The sequence below is a fragment of the Catharus ustulatus genome, chromosome 5, assembly GCF_009819885.2.
Source record: "Catharus ustulatus isolate bCatUst1 chromosome 5, bCatUst1.pri.v2, whole genome shotgun sequence".
Lineage (NCBI taxonomy): Eukaryota > Metazoa > Chordata > Aves > Passeriformes > Turdidae > Catharus > Catharus ustulatus.
This window is the reverse complement of record NC_046225.1, coordinates 49,905,181-49,931,089: the sequence shown is the minus strand read 5'-3', so window position 1 is coordinate 49,931,089 and position 25,909 is coordinate 49,905,181. Positions and strand designations below refer to the sequence as shown.

Sequence of the window (25,909 nt, the reverse complement as noted above, 5' to 3'; positions counted from 1 at the left end):
TAGAAAATGGGTCTTTAGCTCATTTGACTATGTGATATGCACATTTCTAAAACAAAAAATAAGGTCAATCAAGGTCATCATTACTAATGGAGCCTATTCTAAAATTATATAGCCCAGATGTGATTTTTTTTTCTTTTTTAATCAAATGTAGGACAAGTATAAAGAGTACTTGAATTGACACATTAATATAGGAGGCAGACTATGTGGAGAAGGAATTAGAGTTATAATCAAGGCCTGATGCATAAGAGCAGATTGCTTCAGCTATGTTCAGAGTGGAGTATACAGTAAATTCACGAATACAAGTCGCACTGAGTATAAGCCGCATCTCTGGGTGTTGGCAAATATTTCGGTTTTTGTCCATAAATAAGACACACCTGAATATAAGCCGCTCTGTCGTTCGCAGCGAGGACCCATGTGCAACAAAGTTGCCAAATAGTAACAGAACGGCAGCAGGGCGGGGTTTACTGGTTCAGCTAAGGCTGTGCAGGCTCGGCCCGCTAGGGGCTGCTGACGGGGCCAGGTAGCCCAGCCCGGCGCTGCCGCTCGGCGGGGCCACTGGGGGCCAGCTGCCGCTGCCACTGGGCTCGGTCACCACGGCCCGGCGCTGCCCTGTGGTGGCAGGCAGGGACGGAGCTCCCGCCGTCTCCCCGAGCCGCGGCAATGGCGGCGCGGGTGCCCCACCGTCTCTCCCCTGGGCTGTGGTAGGGAGCTCTCCCGCCTCTCTCCCCGCCCCCCGTGCTGCCTGCAGGCAGCCAGGCTCCACCCGCGGTGCAACAGAGTAGCAATTTGTAACAATCGCAAAATGCCGGCTTTGCAGCAGCTCGGCTTGACACTCTGGCTGGCACTTCTGAGGTTGTAAATGTCAGAAAATTATTCACATATTAGCCGCTCCTGAATATTGGCTGCATTTCCGGTTTAGGAGCAAAATCTTAGTCAAATTGGTGCGGCTTGTATTCGTGAAATTACTGTAATTTGATCTGTCTATCCATTTTGATTTCTTTATTGCTTTGTTACTGAAGACTTACATTGTATTTCTATACACAGACACACAAGCTGTAAGCAAGAGATCATAGTTACTGTTGGCAAGGAAACAAGTTACTGGGTGCTGAAGCCCACATTTCAAATTAAAATTATATTAGAATTTGAGTCAATTCATACTTATAATTGTCAGTGACTTTTCATTTGTATATACTTAGAGCAGGAAGTCATTAATTGAGCTAATATATTCACAGGAAAATTATTTATTCCACTAGTGTTGAATTCAGGGAAAGATACAAGAAATAAATTGCTAAAGAATGTGTGGCCATTCCTGTAAAGAAATCAAACACATAAAATTGCAATAACTTGCCTTGCACAGCTTTCAGTAATTTTTGAGGAACCAAGAAATCAAAAGTCAGCTTTTTTTTGTTTGTGCAGTTGTTCCAAGCAATTCAGCACCTCAATCTCTCCTTACATTTTAAGAGAAGCAACAAAAGACCCTGGAAATATTCACTGGACCAAGGCTGTATGGACCTAGAAGCAAAAGTGAAAGAAAATGTTTACTTCTTATGGCTGTTCTGAGGCCTTCAAAAAGTAGCCAGGAAGAGATGTTCTTGAGTACCACACATCACTAGGATACTGACAGCATTTTCCTGACAGGTATTGTTTGTTACCAGAACAAAGTCCAATTACACAGTCATTAAACTAATTTTATTGGTCCTAGATGGAAAGATTTGAACTTTAATTGAAATGTAGTGCTACACCAGTTCTTTCTGAAATAACATTTTTGCTTTTCTTCCATATAGCAATCAAAGATATTCAGTAGGGATAACTGAAAATGTTACCAGTTTATTTGAAAACATTAAATGTGAAAATATGAAGTGTGGCAGCTCCAGTGATAAGTGGAACAAGTCAGCATTTTAAGTTTTCCACATATAAATCATTTTGTATCTTATTAAGACATTATAACTGAAGAAACTATAATTCACTTCCCATTCTGTTCTCATGGTAAAGCTGGTATAGTCTGGGAATGTATCTCTGCTTGAATCACTTCTAGGAGTTACATGCATACTGTATAATGAGAATAAAACTTCATGTCATATTTTGAAAATGGCATTTATGGTCTATTTATGGCTTCACAGTTCAAGGTCATTTACAGGGATCATTATCTCCACTTATTCTGCCAATTCTTTCAAATAGCTTGACATAGTCAACTAGTAAGATTTCTGAAAGTATTAAAGCACAAGTTGCCTTAGTTTAAAATAGATGGCAACTTAGATACATTGTTGAATTTCAAATTAGAAAAAAGCACATGATCTATAATTTATAGACACAGAATCACAGAATATGCTGTGTTGGAAGGGACACACAAGGATCATCAATTCCAACTCCTGGCCCTGCACAGAATCATTCCCCAAGAGTCACATCATGTGCCTGAGAGCATTGTCCAGACACTTCTTGAACTCTGCCACCCTTGGTGATGTGACCACTTCTCTGGGTGGCCCCAGCACCAAGCCACATAGAGTTGGTTCCAGCACATAACACTCTCTGAATGAAGAACCTTTACCTAACAATCAATCTAAACCTCCCCTGACTCAGCTTCATGCTATTTCCTTGAGTCCTGTCACCTATCACGAGTGAAGAGATGAGGTTCCTGCCCCTCATCTCCCTTTTGTGAGAAAGCTGCAGACTGCAATGAGATCTCTCCTCAGTCTTTTCTTCTTCAGGCTGAACCAACCAAGTGACCTCAGCCACTTTTCATAAGGCTTTCCCTCCAGACCCTTCACCATTCTTGTTGCCCTCCTTTGGATGCCCCCACATAACTTAATGTCTTTCTTTGTGGGACCCCGAACTGCACACAGTGTTCAAGGTAGGCCACCCCAGTGCAGAGCAGAGCAGGACAATCCCCTCCCCTGCCTGGCTGGTGATGCTGTCCCTGATGCACCACAGGACACAGCTGGCCTTCCTGGCTGCCAGGACACTGCTGGTTCATATTTAACTTGTCACTGACCAGGACCCCCAGGTCCCTTTCTGTGGCACTGCTTTCCAGCCTCTCACTCCCCAGTTTATAGATACAACCAGGGTTGCCCCATCCCAGGTGCAAAATCTGGCACTCAGCCTTGTTAAACTTCACAGGATTGGTGATTGCCCATCTCTAATTTGTCCAGGTCTCTCTGCAAGGCCTCTTTGCCCTCGAGGGAGTCAACAGTGCTTCCCAATTTAGTGTCATCAGCAAACTTACTTAGTATTCCTGAGGTCTATGTAAAAGTTGTTAATGAAGATGTTGAGGAGGGTTGGGCTGAGGATGGAGCCCTGTGGAACCCCACTGGTGACCAGACACCAGCCTGATGTCCAGACACAGCCTGACCCCATTCACTACAATTCTCTGTGCCAGACCCATGAGCCAGTTGCTGTCCCAATGCCTAACATGGTTACTCAGCTGTGGGATGGACACCCTGTCCACAAGGACACTGAGACACAACATCAACAGCTTTGCTGAAGTCCAAAAAGATTGTATCTACTGGAGTTCTAGATTAGTTAGGTAGATTACCCTGTCATAGTAGGAAATTAGGTTGGACAAGCAGAACTTTCCCCTTATGAAGCCCTGTAGGCTGTGTCAAATCACTGTGTTGTCCTAGAAATTTTTTCAATACCTCCTGAAATAATCTTTTTCATGATTTTACCAGATACCGAATTGAGACTGACAGGTCTGTAGTTTCTGGGGTCCTCTTTCTTGCTCTTATTGAAAATCAGGATGTTATCCAGTTATAAAATACAAGATTATATAATTAACTAAGAATTTTAAGCTTTTTTTTTTTAAATATTCCTACATTCATGGAATAATTATTAAATTCTATATGGAAAATGGTTCCTCTGACTCTATGTCTGTATGCAAAACAAATACTCCTTGTAGTTTTAAGCTCAAATACCATTGGGTTTTTTGGTTTTTGGTTTTTTTTTTTGGTATAAAAGAGCATTTTGAATTTACAAACTAGAAAAAGATGTTTAAAAACAAGCTATTAAATACTACTACATGTGGGAAGATGGTTCTAAATCTCTTGGACATTTTTCAGCCAGCAATATGTCACAACCTTATTATATTATGAGCTTTATTTCATCTGAATAGAAGAAAAATTCTTACTGATTTAACTTCATTAACTATGCATAACCACTAGCAAATTTAAAGAATAGAACTATTAGAGAGTTTTCCTGTTCCCTCTAGGGAAATTTTCCCTCTCTTTTCAGAAAGCTGTGCAGAGCTGCCCTACTACAAGCATTAACCTCTTAGTATCTTCAGAAATGATACATTTTCCTTCTCCTCTCCTAAATAAAAATAACTCAAGTGTTGAGTACTTTAATTATTACTTCTTACTACCAATGGCTCTTTATACAAGTGGATCTAATAGCACTGAGTTATAAGGACTAATGTACCAAATAACTCCAACAATAAAACTGGCATCAGGTACTGTACAATGCTGTGAATCTTATTATTTTTAAGTTCATATGTCTACAAAAAACTCCTTATTTGCCAACAGATGATCAATAGAAACAAGTGATGGACCAAGTTCTTTAAAGGTATACGTAGTTTTTAGTAAGCACCAGTAAGTAAGATATACAAAGCCAAAATATTTGTATTTGAATGTTAATACAGACCCTGGTTACACCAGACCTACACTTCGCCATGTGAGCTTAGAAAATCTCAGTTTAAATTTGGTGTGGACCCTTGCTGCAGCTGTCAAAGGTACCTCACAACCTAATGATGATGATTTTATCTTAGTTGTGTTCTCAAGGGACTTCAAAGCACTGAACACATCAATTTCAAAAGGAAATGCTTGGTTCTTTCAGAAATACCTATAAATATTTTTCGGGCTACATTCATCCCAGAATCCCAGTGCTTTGTAAACACTACTGAACATAGCACAGCATCTTGTTCATGCATAGAGGTGTAGACAAAAAAACAAACCCATCATATAGGGATTATTCTAGCCGGAAGACTGCTGGATTGCTATAGGCAATTTTTACAATTAAAATAGCTAATAATAAATAACAATTCCTTCATTCCTTGTGCACTGTCAGCTACTAAAACAAGTCTCCCTTCTGTTGCATTTCTCTTTAAGCAGGTTTCAAAAGCTGGATCCAGAGCCACATGTTCAACACCCATATGGGAAGAGGAGCATGTCCAATCCTACTAGGCTCAGGAGCCATGGGCAGAAGTGTGGGTGCCTGAACAAGCTAAGGAAAAGAGGTTCTTGCTGACTCTTCAGTCTTCAATGGCAGTGTGGGATTTTGTGTTATTGGTGAGAAATCAAGTAGCAGGAAGCCAAAGTGTTTTCTAGAATAGCTAAAATGTTTTCCAGCCCTGAAGGTACACTTTGATTTCTCCTTGCTTTGAATGCTCTTCCTGAGCCTCCTGAAACTTCTTTTCTTCCCTGCTGTTTTTCTCACTCTGCTTTCACCACATTTCTCACAGTAACCAGTTGCTCTATTTGCGAAAGATAATTTCATGCTATGTTGGTACATCTAGGAGAGATGATGCCACAGACAGAAAGCTATAGAAGCTTCTGTTGTGCATGGTTTTGTGGAGACCTGTGCACTTCAGTGTGTGCATGTGCACAGTGCTTTCCTCTTTGCTCTCAATCAACCTCAAACCAGAAGGGAATGTTTCTGAAAAAAAAAATCAGAATTCTATAAATTGATTTCAAACCAAAGCTACTTGGATCCCCCAAATTACACTGCCAATAACACTGGCAACTACTGTTACTGACTCTGCAGTGTCAGTTCAAGGGAGTCAAGATGACTGACAACGCTCTCTGGGCTAATAACCACTGAAGCTGAGCCATTTTTTTCAACAGCTGAAGTACTCCTACAGAAGCTTAAAAGAGCAACACAAACTTCTGCTTTTCCTCCACTTAAAAATATCTATATTATTACCTGTTTAGAACCCTCCAGAGCACTTTTCTGCTTTCTAACCAGATTTTGGTCATATGTCATCATATACACAATGAGGCATATGTCATTCTTGCAACAGATCTCCTTGCCTTTCTACTCCTTTTTACGTTACCTAAGAGAAAAGATTAATTTAAAAAAGAAATCCAAATAAAATATTATACTGGGAAAAAAAACAAAAAGGACTTTGTTTAGAGTCAGAAACAGTTCCTATGATCTGAAGAGAATTTCTGAAATTACAGTGAAAGTTTTCTTCTCCAAAACCTAGGTGTATTTTCACACATTCCCTGACTGATTCATGGAATAGTCACTAAGTTGATGGAATAGCTCTAAAGGATTTAAATAGATTATACCAATAACGTTAGCTTTAACACTGGCAACACATTGAAGTAATCGAAATTATTACATACTTCATAAAATATAAAGTTATTTAAGAAGAATATAGACTGTATATTCTGTTACAACATAGTATATTAAGAAACAGTTGACTCCTTTTTTTTTTCTAGTAAGCCCTGGGTTGAAAATCCACCCGGTTTGTCTGCATATTTTCTCTGAAAAACAATAATCCTGCTCTCAGCAGTGTGTTTTCCTTAATGCAGAGTCTCATTGAGAATTCTCTTTGGTGGAATTTGGTTCTCAGCATATGCAGCACTCAGATGTGCTATGAATAGTGTACATACAAATCACCTCTAAATTTGCTCATTCCAGTAGTGTAAATTAGCAACATTCTGAACAGATTTTTTCAAAGCATTCATCATGGTAAAAAAAAAATTAGATCTTCTATGAATGCTAAATCTGCTATAGTGTCACAGCAATACAAATCTCTGTCTTCCTAAACTTATGGGAACATGCTTTTCATTTTATCACAACCAAGACTAACCTTAAAAGTTAGTATTTTTTTATTATTTACTTCACTAAAGCTGTGGTCTAACTACACTAGTGCTCAAAGTACAGCCAGTCAGCCAGCTGTATGTCTGTTCAGCAACACAGAATCTTTTACACCTAAAACACTAAAACATCTGTTCAAAGACATGTCAAACTATTCTGTGGTGAATAGAATACTGAACAGAAGCCACTGTTTGCTGGTTTATGATGGGTAAAAGATATAATTTCCTACCCATGAAAACAGTGAATTTTTTAGGACTTGCATTGTCATTATTAATGCCTCCTAATTTGTAGCACAAAGCACTGCATGAAAAAAGACTCACATAGAGAAGGCATAACTGATCTGAATTCCATATTGCCACGAAAAACCCATTACTCAATTAAAGAGCACAGAATTTAGGACATAGACCTTGTCTCATATAAAACAATGTATGGTTTTCTAAAATAAGAACATTTGACACTAACCAACTTCATTTTATCTTCCTGTCTGATAAACAGCAGAAGTATGAGTGTTTATATCCCTTCTGTAATTCCTGCTTCTAGTGCAACTGTAAATACTGTGAAGAGATATATAAAATTTTAAGACTTTTTGGGTTCCTGTTTGCCATCTGTCTGCAATGATATCTTGGGGCAATACATGATAGAGTTTAATTATGCATCACAAAAAAATCGTAAGTATTTTTTACTTAGTTTCATGTTGAACTGATTGAATGTTCCCTTGCTGTCAGCATCTAGGAACTGTGAACATGAAGGACTAAAAGAGAACCCAGGAAATCATCTAGATCAATCTTCTCTTAGAGGAACATAAATACCACTTGTTGTCAACTAGAAGGTTTTAAGTTGTATTTGATGGACAAACATCACCTAATAATTTTTTATTCTGAAAACAGATTGAAGTCTTTTCTTATATTCAGTAAGGATTAAACATTGCCTATTAAGTTTAAATTGCAAAAGGGGGCCGCTACAGAAAATAGCCAATTTCACTTATCTTTACAACCTCAATAGTGTCATTCCATGATTCCTGAGTAACATTCAGCATAATTTCAGCATCCAGTTTTGATGTCTTTAAATTCATTTCTACAGTTGTTCCCAAGGGACAAATTCCTACTATTTGTAAATACACACAGCAATTTTTGCTGCCTTTCCTACAAAAGAATGCACAACGGACAGGGCTGACTTCAAGAACAGAAAAAAAAACCAAAAATCATTCCCAGAAAAATCTCTGATGGGAAAGCAGGTAAGGCAAAAAGACTATGGATTTAAGCATAGCCCAAATTCAGTATTCAAATGGCTTTTGGATCCAAGATAATTTGCTGGGTCAGAGCCCATTGAGCTTCAGGGAAGTGCTAAATTTTCTTGCTCATCTAACAAGATGAAAAACCCCTGAGGTATCTGGAAATGTTTAGCTGACTTCTCTATACATTGGCACTAAAGCAAGCTTCCACAGAAGCAAATTTCATAGCATGGAGCCATTCAATAAGTCAGTACTGACACAACATACCCAGGACTTTACCCTCATGATGGATAGCTTCATCACTCAGAGCATTTCCAGCCTTTCACTACCAAATCTGATCTGCCCTCCAACTCCCTGAGTAATGTACAAAATATTGTGCACAGCAGTCCCTTCTGACTCAATTCATTGCTACCTAGTTTCTGCTGATGTATATGCATTCTTGTATTTCATTCTTAAGTTTTCCAGTGAATCTATGACTTCAGTTTGTACCTGTAGCCATAACCAAAATATTGGATTTTACACAAGGATAAAGAGAATATTATAATCTAAATATTTTGGTGAAGCTTTGGAAACACTGCAGTAGCTTTTCCAGGAAAATTTGTGTGCTTCATTCTTTATCTGTCCTTTGTAGGTCATTCTCTCCTCCTGGGGAAAGCACCTATTTCCATACAAAAGTCCTGTTTAGTCAAAAAGTACTTCTGCAGTGAGCATGCTCAAGTGTAACTTTCCATCAACCACAGTACCAACACAACAGCAGATGTTAAAATTTAAATTCCTGTTAGCATGTTCATTTTATAGTCTGTTCTTTCTCATTCTACTCTCTAAACCTCTTTTGTATGAAAGGATGCGTCTCAAGAATACAGCTAATGCAGGGGAGCACAACATAGGAACCATTTACAGTCAAGGCTAAACCAGTCCTTACCTCATTAAAGTTATCCTTTGGCAGCTGTTACAGTCTATCACGAAAGAAACCTTGCAAACTAAACAGTGTAAAATAACTCAGCACAAAAATAAGAATTGTTTCGTCCTACCTCTGCATCTTCCCAGTTTAATCAGGCTCCTTGATGTTAGTTTAGCATATTTTTTCTCTGAATTCCTTTTTTGGTGTTTAAAAGCAGTGAAGTTGAATAAGCATTTATAACAGATGTTTCATTTCAAATTAAGTGTGCTGATGAAAAGAACCAGGCAGATTTCTCATGGAACACCATACAGCAAAGCTCCCATTTTCCCCAAAATCCAGCAGAGTTTCACAGCAGTAACTATTTTTCCTAACGTGAGGTCTCCTCATGAAAACATTCACTTTTCAAAGTGGACTCCGCCTGTCTAGGAGCACCAAAACCAAATTCATACCACTAATGTCATTGTATCAAGACTTCAATTATACAGGCTTCTGAATCAATCATTCTGATCTTGTACTTTGATACCACAATGGTATCCTTCCCATCAACCTCACAGGTTGTACTACTAGTTAAATTACCACCAGTAATATTGATGTCATAAAAGATGACTACCTGTAATATTTAAAAATAAATATACACGCATATCCTTTATATATGTACATTAATCCTATATATTAATTATACATAAGGATATACTTATGCATTTAATAATAAATACATAAGTAAATAGTTAAAGCAAAATATTATTTATTACCAAAGCCACTGAAGAACCAAGTATGCTTTATGTTCCACAAAAAAGTCCTAGCTTCCCTCCTTTCTTAGGTTTCTTCCAAAATGACTGAAAAAGTTGTTTCCTTATCTCCTAGTTAAAGTATACATCTTTAGGAAGGGTCTCCAACCCCTTGCACACTGTCGTGCACCTGACAGAGCTCCAGCCACACACTGAGGCACAGCAAAGGGTAGAACTTGCTGTCACAACATGTTTTAGATTTTCAGACTCAAATTAGGTAGGACTTTTGGGTTTAGTAATTAACTGCCCTTGACCAGTGATCCAGGAATATAAATACATGCATCAATAGGTTGAAGTTTATTTCTTCAAGCTTTTATCTTTAGCTGTACCTAAATTAAAATATATTTGAACAGGCATGACAGGTAAAGTAGCTTGCATACAACTGGCAGACTTATTTTTACACCACCCAGAGATCAGTTCCATAACTTAGTATGTCAAATACCACTTTCAACAACAACAAAAAAATCATTCAACATACTTCATTGAGTATTGAAAGTTATAAGAATGGGTGTTATTTCGTTATAACAAGTCCATTTTTTGTTTGCACCTGTCTTAACTGGAAAAACAGCAGTAATTAATGTGAAGTCATTCTGGGATAACTTTCTATTATGTATCAAATGAGATGCCCAGACATTCCTGGAGTGTTCCCATACATTTTTCAAGGCATAGTAATTTTGACAGAACTACCTAGAATACTGTCACTCAGAAGTAGTTTATCCAAAAAACTAAGAATACAAATGTCTGATTGCTCTTATTTCACACTAGATTGAGGAGAAGAAAAAACAAAACACTATGATTCATGTTTTCTACTCTTTACTAGATCACCACTTTTCCTGGTTTTTTTTGTCTCTCAGGCAATAAATATTTCCAAATGTATTCCCTCAGACACACTACAGCTAAGTAGACTAAGCTCATAGGATCAAAGATGACTCAATACTGTTTTTTCCTACAAAATGTAAAAAAAAAAAAAATGGTTTATAGAAGTCACTTTTCTTTGCCCTCTACAAATAATAACAGGAGTATTTCAAAGAATGTCCTTTCTTACCAACAATTTTGTCTAGTTATCTATGAAGCAATCTCTTGCAATGGTGAGAAGGGTAATAAAGAAGAATGAAATGGGGATAGAAAGCAGTCAACTAATAAAAATGTAAGTGACTAAACAAAAGACAGCAAGAGAGCTCCAATTTTATGCCATGTTTACAGAGCTTAAACAAAGAGAAAGGCACTACATTACCTACATTTATCTGTCTGGCCTTCCTATCACTGCTGATGTACAGCTTACTAAACAACAAAACGCACACATTCTTCATTTCTTTATGACTTGCATGCAGGATACAAGTAAATCTAATACTTCACAATGATGTATGAGGGTTTAAAACTTGGGTAACCGCTGTCATGGATCATTGTAATTTCTTGCAGACACACCTAGACAGAGCCCCATCAGTTGATTTATACTGACGTTTTACACACTTCTTACATGAATAAATAAACAGATTTTTTACAGACAACAAACAAAAGAACAATGTCCAAGACAAAGAAATAATTAAACATCCAAACTAATTTACAAAAGCCCCACTGCTACCTTCAGTTCCAAGAGAAAGCCCCTGCCAGCCAAACCTAGGGAAGGCAGCATCCCAGACACTTGGACACTTCCAGGGATGGGGCATCCACAACTTTTCTGGGAAACCTGTTTGAGTGCCTTGCTACTCTCTCGGTAAAGTACTTTTTCTTAGTATCTAATCTAAACTGACTCTGTTTCGGTTTAAAGCCATTCCCTCCTATCCTGTCACTACATGCCCTTTTAAAAATCTTCCACTGACTTTCTTGTAGGCTCCTTTCAGGTGCTCGAAGGCTGCAATTAGGTAAATCCAAAGCCTTCCCTTCTCCACTCTGAACAATCCCACTTCTCTTAACATTTCCTCATACGAGAGGTGCTCTATCCCTCTAACCATCTTGGCCTCCTCCGGGCTTGTTCCAGCAGGTCTATGTCCTTCTGATGCTGGGGACCCCAGAGCTGGATGCAGCTCTGCAGGTGGGGTTTCACTACAGCAGAGCAGAGGAAGAGAACCACTATAAAGTCTCCTGACGCAGCCCAGGTCATGGTTGATTTTCTAGGCTGCAAGTGTGCCATTGCCAGCTCATGTCCAGCTCTCTTTTATGTAGTTGCAAATATTAAAATCATCCTAAGTAAAATACATGTTTTAGTTTTGCATCCTTAAAAAAAAAAAAAAAGGAAAGGAAAAAAAAAGAGGGAGAGAGAAACAGAACCATCGTGGGAAATGTAAAAACATTGTAGGAAATATTTTGCCTCAATTTTAAAGTACCAGAAATTGTGCAGTGTCATATCTTTCAAAATAGTGCCCCTCTTTTCAAATACTGAATTATCCTCCTATGAAGGCGCCTGCTGCTTTGAAACTGGAGATTTCTAATTTCAGCTTACATCTCCTGGGTTTTGATGGAGACAGGAGTGGACCAAGCTTTCTGGCTTGATGCCTCTCTGGTGAATATTTGTGCAATATTCTCATCCATTGAATATTTGGCTTTCTTCTTGGTGAGGTCACAGGTATTATTGAATGTTGTGCTTGAGAGGGAGATAGGCTTTTGTTTGGTGGAGTTTTTTTAATATCACCCAGCTGTATTGTTCCAACATCCTCAGGGATTCGTGGTTGAAAGACAGTGTTGAGTAAAAATACAATTTGAGTGCCTTTAAAGATCCAAGTATATGCTGTCAAAACATGTAAATGTTTAATTTTCATAAATAAATGTCTCACAACTTCCTTTGTTAAATTGGTAGCCTACCTTCCACACCCTAAATGATGGAGCTATTACTCTGCTTCAGAACAGGGCTAGCTCTTGAACCACTTGCGGATGCAAGCATTTATAACCAACATTTAATAACAGCTATGTCTCTAAACAAAGGACTTTTATTCCTCAGATACATCAAAGAATGTTTGCATGAGTTTTAGCTGAAGTAGTCATGGATATTTGATTATTCCTCTGCATGATTTCATCAGCCATGTCTATGATTGACACTTACAATATATTTGATTGCCTTCATGCAATATAAATAATTTCTTCTCCTTTAAGTAGAATGGATTATTACCTAATATAACATCCCATTCTGCAACTCTTTCCAAGAGTTTGAAAGCGTCTCAGAGTGGTGTTTTTCTCAGACTGCTTTGGAAGCTTCATGCAATATCGTAACTGAGGGTTTCACCATTTTTCCCAGAGACAGAGCAAAAAACCCATACACACATACCATCCAAAAGTGTTGGTGTCGCCTGGCATGAAGCAGAAGTGGCCTGTTCCAGCACCAGGCAGAGAATTCTAAACCCTCTTGGGCGTTTAATTTCACCTCAAAACAAATGAGAGGCAGGATACAAATAGCAACAACCACAGTACGTGTTTCACTTAAAACTTACCAGCAAAGCACAGCTCCTCTGACACTGCTGTTTTGCTAATCCATATAACATTCATCAAAGCAACATGACTGTAGGAGATAAAGGAAAGGATACATACAATTAATCCTTATAATCAGAGAGGATAAAAGAATATTTGTCTTAATTTGCTCTCAGACTTCTGGCACACTTAACAGCTCCTGTCTGGTAGACATACTTGCTTTGAAATCACTGGGACAAATCTGACTCTTGTGTATAAAAGGATAATACTCTACCAAATCAACTCTGTTAGCATAAACAGCTGCAATGGATGAAAAAACCTTCACATTAACTTCAGTAGTGAACTATCTGGCCATTTAAAATTGTTATATTCAGTATCTTGTTACCTTACTTAGGTTTTCTAACTGCAACAATGAAAGAAGTGTTATCAAAAATCAATGAAACACCTTAACACCAACGCAGCATTAAGAAGCAGGAATTTATTTAGACAGAATAAGGGATACCACAAAGGGATATCTCCTCCAAAATCAAGCATACTGAGTAGAAAAAAAGCTCCTGTTCATATACTGTATGTTACATTCATGTTCATTGATTCTCCCAGAATAAATATAAAGATGACAATTATTTCCCCAAAATCATTAACCTATTTTCCCTCTCCTTTATACACCCAATCTTCTGTCCTGGGAGACTCTTTGGTGGTCCCTGGTGGTCAGTGACCTCGAAGTAATCCCTGACTGCCTGGTGAATTGGTAAACGTCAGCACAACTGGGCTGGTTGCTTTCCAGTTCTTCTTACAAAATCAGCATTGTGCAGTTCCATAGGCCAGTGGTTTTTGAGGAATGAGCACTTAATTAGCCTACCAGATGCAGTAAACAGAAGTATCACATAGAGAAACGTCTCCATTTCAAGCAGGTGACACAGTACTTAATTTTGTGGCATATGTGCTGCAAAGACATAGCATGTAAAAATAAGATTTTCGGTGCTGCGGCCTGCTAAAATCTCATCAGGTAGTTGTGAGTACGTGTATCCATCTCATGTGCCTGCAGTCAATGGTTACAGCTCTAACAGAGCCCCAGCACCCCCATATCTTCCTGGCATTGTCTTTCCATGGCAGGCATCTGGTTTTGGAGAGATGCTTACCTGGCATGTAAAGCTATTGGTCTTAACACTAAGCACTGATGTTTGGAGAAGGCAAAAAACATTCCAACCCTAAGCTGAGTAGAAAGCAACTTTGAGAATCCTGTAAAAAATTGTGCATTTTATGAACAATGAAATCCAGTGGGCAAGCCACTCAATTAATAAGTCACATTTAATAGTTCTTTTAAATTATGGCAAAGTGATACAATAATAACTCAGGAAACATTTCAGAGCCTTTACACCAATTTTAAGGTATTCAAAAGCAATGAAACAGAAATCAAAAGTACATCTGTTTTTATGATAATAAACATTATTTTAAAACCTGCTCATGAATAGCTTCTCCATTGTCTGTGGACTTTGAACAGATGCATAATAATCGTAAAATAATTCAGATAGCCTCTCTCAGACATGCTACTCTCTTAATCTTATGCTTTTTGCTGCAGGAGTCATGCACACACAGAGAATAAGAAAAAATGATGAGGAAAAAGATACATAAATCAGACTTTCCTGTTTAAATAAGGACATTGTATTTTCCTGAGGTAAATTTTTTGCCTTTAATTTGTTATAGGTGACAAGAAAGAAAATTTCCAGTGAACTTCATGGCCTTAACACTCAGAGAGCAATTTGTCATGCGTTTATGTTTTGACTGCTTTCTTGGTGACACAAAATACTTAAACGAGTTACGGAAATCAATAAGTAATCTGTTTTTTACTAACAGAAGCCAAAGGGAAGCCACTTAGCTCTGAACCCAAATGTCTCAATCTAAAGGAATGCCAGTGATTCTAGAAGGAAGTTTTGTAAATGTTGTATTGCTTCACATCCTGTGCTTTTTTAAACAAGGTTTTTAAATAAACACAAGGATGTGGCATTACGAATCATATCAAGTATGGAACATTGGGTAGAAGTTTGATTTGAACTATACTAGAAATGGCTATAAATCTAAAAACTCTTTGGTCAAAACACAAACAAAACAACAAGAGCATCTTCTTGCTATAAAGGATACATCACTGCTGTAGAGGTAGCAGCAACTTACCGAGATAACTTGTCAAAAAATTGAGTCATGCTTATGGTTTAGAAGGGGATCTGCATGTATAAAGGAAGCATACTGTATAAAAGAAATAGACAGCAGACAGCAATCACAAAAACAGAAGTGATGGTATATCTTATGAGCTGAAAGCTCATAGAAGTTTACCATACCCATCTTTCTGCCTGAAAAGGGGACAAAAATATTCATTAATTAACCATGAAAATATACTTGGGATACAGGTAAAAACAGTGTAAGTTGTGTGTTACCAAAATAGAAAAAATTTTCTTGTTGCTGTAACATCAAATGTCCTCACTTATTTTACAACTTTACCTGCAGATATGTCTGCTCTAAAAAGCAAGTCTTCAAGCTTTCATACAATTGCACAAAACTTTGGCTATATACTGGTAAAATGCTGTATATAATGGTGCAATAAGCCATAACTTATTGAAAGGTTGTGCTTAATTAAAGACTACTTAAGAATCATCTATGTTTTGAAAAGTAGATAGTCTGACAAATAAACGTTTTTTTTTTAAAAGTACATCAGAAGTAAAACTGGATTTATGTACAGTGAGTAAAGGCCATCTGTAAGCTCAGGATAAATTCACATTTGGAAATATTTTTTTTAAGATCATGCAATTGGAAAAGTCAAAGAATAATTAAAAATTCTAAATAATCTAAAAGGAGTATTTCTGGTTAGATTTCAAAAATTTGTCATACAGGAAATATTTTATCCTCTCATTTTTGCAAAGTTCTGTTCCAAAAAATTTGAATTATATTTGTCTGCTCCTGCTCCATGTTGTGGCAACTGCAGAGTGGAAAATAAAGATACCTCTTCACCCTTATAAATAGATAAAACAGATCCTTAAGAAAGATGGTATAAGAATTAACAACTCAAAAGATGTCCCAAGAGCTTTCCTACTCCTGAGGTGAAAGCAGTTACACCTCCACTGCATTAGAGACACAGAATATAGATTTTTATGACCTGTCCTGCTCACTCTCTGCATTGACTTCAGATAAAATTCACCTGGTACAAAGTAGTTCTTACCTGGAATAGCCTGTTACACAACTGACCAACCCTTCCATATCTCAGGGATTTATGGAAGATGAAATAACCAGTGTGTGAGTGTGAGCTACATGGAAACTGTAATGATTAATGAGGATTAAATGAAAAACATGAACACACACACAGAATGCCGAATACTACCTCTCTCATTCTGAGGCACCCCCAATTAGTTCATAGATAAAATTTCTAGCTCTCAGAGATTCCAGTGTTGTGGATTTGTAATGCTTGTATGGTCAGCCACCATGGTGCCTTGTCTAGCAGAAATTAAACAAAGGTCACCAAAAGCTATCAGAAGTTTATGAAAATTCAGCAGAGAACACATAGCAGTAGGGCAGTACCACCTTCTGATATCCCAAAAGAATACTATATTTTGATAAGATTTGCTCAACATTTAAGACTGAAAGTAAAATGTTGATAGGTAATGTTAATAGCAAAAAACAAAAACAAAAGTCAAGCTAAACAAACACATAACACAAACAAAATAATTAACTAAAAGAATGATTAAACACCAATAGAAACTTTCTAGAGCTGAGGAACCTGCTCCACTCTGACAAGTCTTTTTAATAAGAAACTTCATTTTTTCAAGTTTAAATATTTCTTCTTTCACAAGTCAGATACTGAACATCTCTTATCAAAGTTTGTTCTCACTGTTATAAATAGATTTTTCAGCACTTAAATTTCTCCTTGATAAGTTAAACAGACTGAAAGTCTTCAGGGAACTATGTAAAGGCCTATTTTCTATTTGTTCCCCCACAGTTTTTTTTTTTCCTGAATCTTCTCCAATGTTTTGTTTGTAAATTATGTACTTCAGAACTGAATGCAGTATTCTTCAGAACTGAACATAGCATTCAGTAGCCTCATCGACATCAAACAGAACAGAGAATCTATAATTCCAGCATTAAACATTATTGTCTTGACGTTGTTCCTTAAGCTCATGTATAGATTCTCAGTGGAAAAACACATCATGAAAAAACCAATTTGACATTCTCCTTACAATGTTTATCTTGCAAAGCCTCTCCACAGGTCCCAGTTCTCTGGGCACTACCTTCCCATTCTGTTGTTCTTTGCAAAATGGTTTCCAACCCTTCAGGTTGTCACTAACAACCCCTAGAGCACATTTTTTTGAAAAACACATGCTGGTTATTATTTCTCTCATTCTTTCTCTGTGCTTTCCAGAAAAAGTTCACCTTGGGAAGAAGTTTAGCAGAGTTTAAGTGAAAAGACTGATAAAAAAGCAGTCTAAAAAATTTGATTTCTCTTAATTACTGCAAAGTAGATGCTTGCTCTCCCTGATTTGAATCAAATGGACCCAAGTTAAATGCTTTGTGGGTTGACCCGCTTGAACAAGGAGCTATGAAACTGGGAAGGTGGATGGTAAAGGTGACACTGGGAGTGGACAGTGAGAGGCAGATCATCAAGAATAATTTATTCCTGCTAGGCTTGGAATGCCAGCAAGAAAGGAGATACCTCAGCAAACCTTGCTCATTTCACCTGGTCAGAGGCAGCCTAGGTGTTTCCCAGTAAAGTGGACACATCATGCCTACACAGGATGTTTGGAACAGGAGAGTGGGCCAGGCCCCAGCACCATGAGTTGGCACAGGGAGTATGCAAGTATGAGGACAGGCAGCAAATGAGGATCTGAGGCATTTGGCAAAGTAGCCACATGAGCCATCTCTGAGCCAATGCAAACTGCACCCTCCCACCCTTACCAAATGGCACTCACACATTTGCATGAGAGCAGCAACACTCACTCAGAGGCTGTGTCTGTTCTGGTGTCCAAGGTTTCTGACACTGGGGCTCTGCAAGATCACGCAGACACAGACCAGGCTATGCATCATGAGCATCAGCAGCTATGTCTTAGCCAAGTGTTGTCTTCAGCAGCTGGCTTGGTTCAATGAGAGTCCCAAGGGGAAGACCACAGACTTTGAGGAATAGTATGATCCTAGTAAGAGACAATAATACTCTCACTCTTATCTATTAATTATATTTTGCTGGAAAAAAAGTCTGGGTTATTTCTGAGAGAGATGTTTTTTCCTACATGCATTCTATTTTGATGTAAACATAACACAAAAATAATCTGTGCAATATTCAATATTGCTTTACCCCTACGACCTGTGAAAAAATGAAAATGGCATTAATATGCTACCCTTCCAGATGTAGACTGCAGTTGTTGCAGATCTTTTAATTATCCTTAATTACACTAACAACAGGAAAAAATATTAAAAAACTTTGTAAGACAGAAAACCACATTTTGACTCAAGTACACCTCAGTGTGTTGGTTTTAGGTTAATTTTTAAAGGTAGAGTTTTTCCTTTCATCTATTCCACATTACCTGTCTAATTTTAGAATTTTCATATGAATATTAAGTCAACAGCAAGCAGCTCACATATATCTGTATAACGTCTTTGAGTGTATAACGTTTGGTGGCACTTTACTCTTAAAGTGGGTGTTTGTGAGCAAAGATAGTAAGGATAAAATATCACTTGATTCCTTCTACTCGCAGGAGAAAGCTCCTGTCACCCAGTCCCGTGGCTGTGCCGCTGCTCTTGCGCGCTCTGCCCTGGGCTCTCTGAGGGAGCCTCCGTGGTCCTCTGCCTTTTCTACAGCCCTGCAAAGGGATTTTCATGCTTCCAAACTGTCTAATTATTGCTTTAAAATTATTATGATCTCTGTGTCACTTCTTTTAACTCTTATTGCAATCCACTGTGAAATTCATTCTGGCAAAGCCCCAGAGGCCTTTCTCCCTTCCCTCCCTCCCTCTCTCCCTATCCCTGAGGCTCTGAACCCTCACACGCCGCGACCGGCGTTAAGATTGGGTTATGCAAAAGTTTCGCTCACCCTGCGTCAAATTAAAACTATCTTCTGCTAATTCAATCATTGAGAAGAACCCCCCGTTCCCCCATGTTAGCTCTACGAACAGAGACGTAAAAGCGGTGTGGGGCGGCTCCCTGACGCCTCCCGGCCCCCCGAAGGCCTCCCGGCCCCGCGAAGGGCTGACTTTCGGCCGTGCTATCAATAGATGGCAGCAAGGAGCTCCTGCTCTGCCTGAAGGAGCCAGGAAAGGCTGTGCCGTGCCCGAGCCAGGAAACGCTCCCGGCGGGAAGCCAGGATGAGTTTCCCAGCAGAGCGCACACACCGGGGCTCAGCAGCCTCGGCTCGCCAGGGAACGGCTCGGGCTGCACTCGGGACAAAGCAGCGCTATGGAGATGGCCCTTCAGAAAAATATTCCGACGTGTTTGCAGTGCATTGGCAACAGGTCAACAACAGGAACTAAAATACAGTTTATTTACCGTCGAACTTGCTTGGATCTTTACTGGTGTGGGTGGAAGTCCCAAAATGGTGTATAACAACGAGAGAAAGCAATAGTCAAACCAGGTCAGGATGCCACTTGCACCAAATTAAACCTCAATTTTTAACTTCCGAGGGATGAAACTTTGTACAGCTCACTACACAATTTGACAAGTTTGTGTGTTTAGAAGAAAGATGCAACTTATATTACATGAAAATTTGAATGTCTATTAAAAATAACTTTTCCCTAGCAAAGATGAGTACTGCAGGAGTGTGTCAAAACTACTGCATCCTCCCTCTTTGCACTCAATGTGACTCTTTTTTTGTCAATTTAACTTCGTGTTTTGCCACTTCACCTGTTCAAAATAATACTTTTCCCAGTCACAGAATGTCTCTTTAATCACAAATAACACCACACCATGCCACGTACCATTCCTTAACATTCCCCTTTCCTGTCTCTTCGCCCCTTTCGTCATTTCTCATGCTCTTAGAGTGAAAATCTTCACATTAAAGCATCTCTTTGCTGTCCCACGTGTTGTAAACTCACTGAGTTGGACAGGTTATCTAAACTGCCCAAGTGATCTGGTGACCTCTGAAGGATCTGCAAAACAGGAATGGATATGACTGAGCCTTGCTGCTGCCATACAAATGGAGACACTGTGTTGGGACTGCTTGGGAGACAGATTTTACTATGATATTTGATATATCTGTGTATAAATGTAAATTTTTAAGCTACAAAACTGTTAAAGCAGATCATTAATAACATTTTTACACAAAAGATGTCTCAGTATAATATCCTGAACAGATAATATCCAGTAAAAGAGGAAAATACGCCTTCTTCAAAACATTCAGGTTAAGAATCTTGAATTTCATTATTCAATTTCAATATTAAAAGGACTCAGAACACTGACTTCCAGATCTTTAATTTCCTGCACCATGCTATATACTTTTAGGAAGTAATTTTACAAAGAAATAAAATATTTCGCTATTCTTTTCAGTAACCAACCTATTATTTCTGCTTAAGGCTTCCCAAGTTCTGGAGCAATTAGCAGTTTCTTGCACAGGTATTGACTGATTTAAAATGCAGGGTCTACAACATGACTTCTGGATGCCTAAAATCAGTCCTGATTTCAGCAACAGGGTTAGTGCCATTGACATCCAGTAGAGTTCTCAGTCAGGAGACTGCTGCATGTCTACAACAGAAATGGCAGTTAAAATGTCAGTAACAGTTAAAATTACATTAAATTCTGACATCTTATCAGCAGTGTCACAGTATGCTTGTTAGGTGGTATGGTAAGTTGAGTGGAAAGATATGGCTAGACTTGTGGAGGGATCTGACATTTTCATTTTGCGGTCAAGGTTGGGGAATATATGCACTGGACAAGCTGGAAGTGCCTCAGCACATCACACAGCTCTCCTTGCAGGTTTAAGAACTCTTTTTTTTTTTTTTTTTTTTTTGGTGGGTTTTTTTGTTTGTTTGCTTGTTTGTTTGTTTTACCTCTTTCTCCCTTCCATCAGAAAGTTTTGTTGTTTGGAATTCACAAAGTCATATCTAGTTCACCATGGATTGAAACCTTTATCAACCACCTGCTTTTGTGGCTCTTCTGACTTCACTGGTTACAATCTCTCTCAGAATCCTTTTGGGGATTGTAAGCAAAATCATGTAGTTAACATCACTTTGTCTTTAAATTTTAGCTAGATGACATCAGACTCATTTTCATGAAGCTTTTTTTGTTCCAGTCTTTTATTCAAAAGTCAAATATTCAAACATATAAGAAGTCTTTCCTTGTTTTTTATGCTGGCAGAATAACACTCAAGTATTCTTGCAGTCATCTCCAAGCATGTTTAGCTAAACTTCAGACTGGAGAGAACTTTCTGCCAAGAGGCAAAGGAGAGTCATGAGCTTAAGTGGAAAAGATTTCCTCAGAAGGGTGAAAACCAACAGTTTTAATGTGAAGTTCTGGTAACAGGAGATAGCCCAGGGCTGCAATCAGAGGTAAAAACCCTCATGCTTGTTAATTTATTCTCCTTTTCTAAGTAACAGAGATCACTGCAGAAAGGTATGACTGAGGAGATAGGGATTGTTGCAGATAATTTATGGTATGCGATTCTATTTCAACTTATCAAAAATGTGCAGAGGAGGAAAGTGACACCTACACTTGCAGCCAGAGGGTGGCCATAGGTTTATTTCTGCTGCACTGGAAACTGCATCCCCCTCTCCTGTCACGATTATTTGCACATCCAGTACCCAGTCAAAGTGCAGTCACATCCTTGCTGTGTGGCAGCATCAGTCACACGACTGTGGAGTGGGGGAGCAGGCATAACAGCTAGCTCCTCTGTGCATTCTTGCAGGTCATGGATGTTGCAGGACGCGCATCTGGCACACATTAAAAAGAAGCGTTGCTTTTCACACAGCGGGTATGTGATTGGTCATAGCAGAGAAACTACTGCAGAGAGCTGGAAAGCTGCCAGTAGAAAGGACCTGGGAGTGCTGGTTGACAGTGGCAAAGCAGGAGCTAGCATGTGCCAGTTAGGACAAAAAGGCCAGGGTTGCAGTGTGTTTCTTGTTAATGGTATGTTCTGTTATAGCCCAAGTTAATGGTTTAGTCCCAAACTATACCTTCCCACCCACCTTGTCAATCTATCCTGAATTACCTGTCAATCCTACTTTGTGCAAGCCTCCTGCTTGGAATTCCCCTTTAGAAATCCCCTAAAACTGAGGTCTCATTAGTCCGTGTGACCCAGTTTCCCCTCCTACCTCCCTCATTGGACAATGCCTTTGTGAGCCCTACCCTTTACCCTTCCCCAGAATTTCTCCAATTTGCTAAGAATTTGTACCTTCCCCTTGAACCTCCCCCATATTTAAGTTGTTGCACCTTTACCATCTTTGTCTTTTGCCCCACAGATTCACCCAAGTAAGAAATCCTTTTTATCCTATGCAAAAAACCTTCCACTCTTCCTTGCCTCCTTTGAATGCAGTCTGGCAACCAAAAAGGCCATGGAGCCATAGCTCAAGCCACACCTAAGGCCTCCTGTTCCTGGAGTGTGACCCACTCCAGGCATGGGACTGTAGTGGCAAAGTAAATGCAGCTCTGGGCTCTGGCCATTGCCTCAGGCCAGTGGCCTGTATCACCAATAGTGTGGCCAGCAGGACCAGAGCAGTGATTGTCCCCCTGTGCTCAGCACTGGTGGGGCCACACTGTGCATCCTGTGTTCATTTCTGGGCCCCTCACTACAAGAAGCTGGAGCATGTCCAGAGAAGGGCAATGGAGTTGATAAAGAGTTGGTTATTCTGGAGTAAAGGAGGCTCACTCTCTATGAGTGCTTGTTAGGAGGTTGTAGCCTGATGGGTGTCAGTCTCTTCTCCCAAGTAAAAAGTGACAGGAGAAGAGCAAGCAGCCTCAAGTTGTTCCAGGTGAGGTTTAGACTGACTTTTAGGGAAAATTCCTTCCCAAAATGTTGTCAAGCCTTGGAACATAAAGCACATCTGGCACATGTGCCACATCTCAACTAATACTGCTTTGATGAGCAAAAACTTCGAAAATTATCTATCATTCTTAACAGGTTATATAACTAAAGGAAAGCAGAGTAATGGCAATGAATAACACAATGCACAGTCTTCACTGAAAGCTAATGCACTGAACAGCATGCAGTCTATACCCTCCAGGAAAATATTTTCCGTCATGGAGAATCTTTTCTACAAGAGATAAGACGCCATTCTGCAAGCCAATAATAAGTTCTACTCTGTATTGCACACAATTAGGAATTGTTACATAGGTGAAAACCCTGGTTTTTTATGCTTTACAAATGGGCATTAGTGAATGTCTTGAACTAATTTTTTTATTACTTAATCCAGGTAACAATTAAATTTCATTACCTAAAAAATTCCATTCATAGAGTGATCTTGAAGTAAAGGATGAATATTTTAGATGTTTGTATTAATCAGATTTCATACCACACAAATCAATTTCAGCAGGATTCCCCTGACAATACTTCTGCAAACTGCATCTCACCTCAGGGTATTTAAAACAACGATTGTACCATATTCCCACTTCCAGCTGTTTTCAGTCTTGTAGTGATACACAAGAGAATTTAAGGGGAGACTGCCATAAGTGGAAGGGATGACCCTTCCCTGTGCCATTTTTACAATGCTTATTCCCATCTCTTGATCTCCTTTCACCAGCAGAACAGTGAACGCTGTGACCAGGAATCAATTGGAGGATAAGCAGCAGCACCAACCACCTTCCGTTGCTGCACACATGTTTAAGGTATTGTAGCCCCCTCGCTAATTTACTGTGGGTCAGGCTGGTGATGCCTTCTCGTCTCTTTCTCTTATTCTACTACCACCAACCATCTGTTTACTGCAGAGATTTCAAATACTTTTCAAAGTTTTTAGAAAGAAGAGATTATATATCTGAATAATATTCTGTGATCTTATTTTCAATATGTATTGTGCCCTGTGTTTATCTAGGGGGTTTTCACCTTTTAATTAATTTATTTTTTTTAATTTAGAACCACAAAGTTGTTGGATTGTGTGTGACCAGCTTTTTCAATTCTTTAACCAGCCTTTTTGATGGAAAGGGAGTAGCTTGAATTGTTAAACTCTTTCCTCTTTCGTGTTTGTTTGTTTGTTTGTTTGTTTGTTTGAAAGAAATGCGTTTAGGCTTCACAGCAGGTTGTGTAACATACTTCATTTTTATCAGTTTCTTGTCTGGAGACAGCATGGACAGTTAAATTTATAGAGTGGTACATACTGGGCAGATATAAGATCCTTTGTTAAGTCATCAAGCTTCACTCAGTTCTCACTTCAGATGGTTCCAAATAGCAAGAGCATCATGTCTTTTTTTCTTTATTCTTATTTATGACTTCTATTACAATATCATAAATTTGTATCTGCAAGGGAGCCAGAAAAAGAAGGATGCAATTGGTGGCAACAGACAGAAGCTGCCTTCTGAGAAACACGGCAAAGATGAGAATTGAACTAGCCCTCAAAAAAAAAATTAAGAAGTGGAAATAAGTTGTATTACTGTACTTGGGAAAGGAAGAAACAGTGAAGCAGGATGGAGAGCAAAACACCCTTTGGATTCTTTGGAAGAAGGAATGTGTGCTTTATAACATTCTCTGAAGTAACATGGAGAGGATGTATTTACCAGTTCCAAACAACCACGTGACACTTTTTGAAGAAAACAATTTTGGCATGCAGAATGAGAAGAAAGATGAGAATTTAGATGCCAAGGTGACAATTATCTTTTGCTTTATGGAGTTCTCTTGCTGCTGTATAGAAATCCATTAGCTACCCTGCTTACTACTCTAATACCTCAATTTCTCCATTCAGTTTGGTATTGCTAGTGAGACCTGCAGCATTTCTTATTCTGAAGGCCTTGAGATGTTTCCAAGATGCAGTATTTCACTGTTAGTTTTTTTATCCTTTAAAAAGGAGTGTGTGGTGTCAATCCTATTACCATTTTCTCATTGTGTGCACAGTCAAGGTAAATGTAGTCATTATAAACTTATTTTCCCTATAACTTTGCTCAGAATGCTAAGAAAGTCTTATCACTTTTTCTTTATTTCTTTATCTTAGAATAAGGGCAAATGTAAAACTGCACAATTGACCTATGTAAGGTTTTTCAAGGACCAAGATGCCAACAATTACCCTTGCTTGTTGTGGGCCCACACAACTTGTTTTGCAGTAACCTTTAACCTGCAAAAATAGAAGGTGGGAGAAGGGGAAGGAAAAGAAAGAGAGAGAAGAGAAAGAGAGAGAGAGGGAGAAAAGAAAAGAGAGAGACATAAAGATGGAAAGAAAGACAGAAAGAGACAGAAAGAAAGAAAAATGGAAGGAAGGAAGGAAGGAAGGAAGGAAGGAAGGAAGGAAGGAAGGAAGGAAGGAAGGAAGGAAGGAAGGAAGGAAGGAAGGAAGGAAGGAAGGAAGGAAGGAAGGAAGGAAGGAAGGAAGGAAAAAGAAAGAAAGAAAGAAAGAAAGAAAGAAAGAAAGAAAGAAAGAAAGAAAGAAAGAAAGAAAGAAAGAAAGAAGAAAGAAAGAAAGAAAGAAAGAAAAAGAAAGAAAGAAAGAAAGAAAGAAAGAAAGAAAGAAAGAAAGAAAGAAAGAAAGAAAGAAAGAAAGAAAGAAAGAAAGAAAGAAAGAAAGAAAGAAAGAAAGAAAGAAAGAAAGAAAGAAAGAGAAAAGAAAGAGAACCTCAGTGACTTCACATTACCCCCTCCTTGTCTGGAAACCATAGAAACCAAACCGAAAGTACAGCCAA

The 25,909-nt window shown here is 38.7% G+C and overlaps 2 long non-coding RNA genes across 6 annotated transcripts in view; one reads left to right on the top strand and one right to left on the bottom strand.

Annotated features, from left to right (window-relative positions):
* LOC116996609 overlaps window positions 1-25,426 on the top strand; it is a 63,669-nt gene extending 38,243 nt beyond the window's left edge. The window contains exons 3-6 of one of the 5 annotated variants that reach the window (XR_004417967.1): window positions 1,462-1,638; window positions 5,100-5,276; window positions 23,830-23,914; window positions 24,547-25,426. This is a non-coding gene — a long non-coding RNA (uncharacterized LOC116996609). Of the gene's footprint in view, window positions 1-1,416; window positions 1,639-5,096; window positions 5,277-23,829; window positions 23,915-24,546 lie in introns of all 5 variants that reach the window. The other 4 variants (XR_004417966.1, XR_004417965.1, XR_004417969.1 and 1 more) reach the window with 4 other exon arrangements.
* On the bottom strand, window positions 1,426-21,089 carry LOC116996611. The gene is made up of 4 exons (XR_004417970.1): window positions 19,197-21,089; window positions 18,110-18,300; window positions 13,156-13,223; window positions 1,426-1,512 (listed from the first exon to the last, which is right to left on the bottom strand). It is a non-coding gene; the product is annotated as an uncharacterized LOC116996611 (long non-coding RNA).
* Window positions 25,427-25,909: the final 483 nt, after the last annotated feature.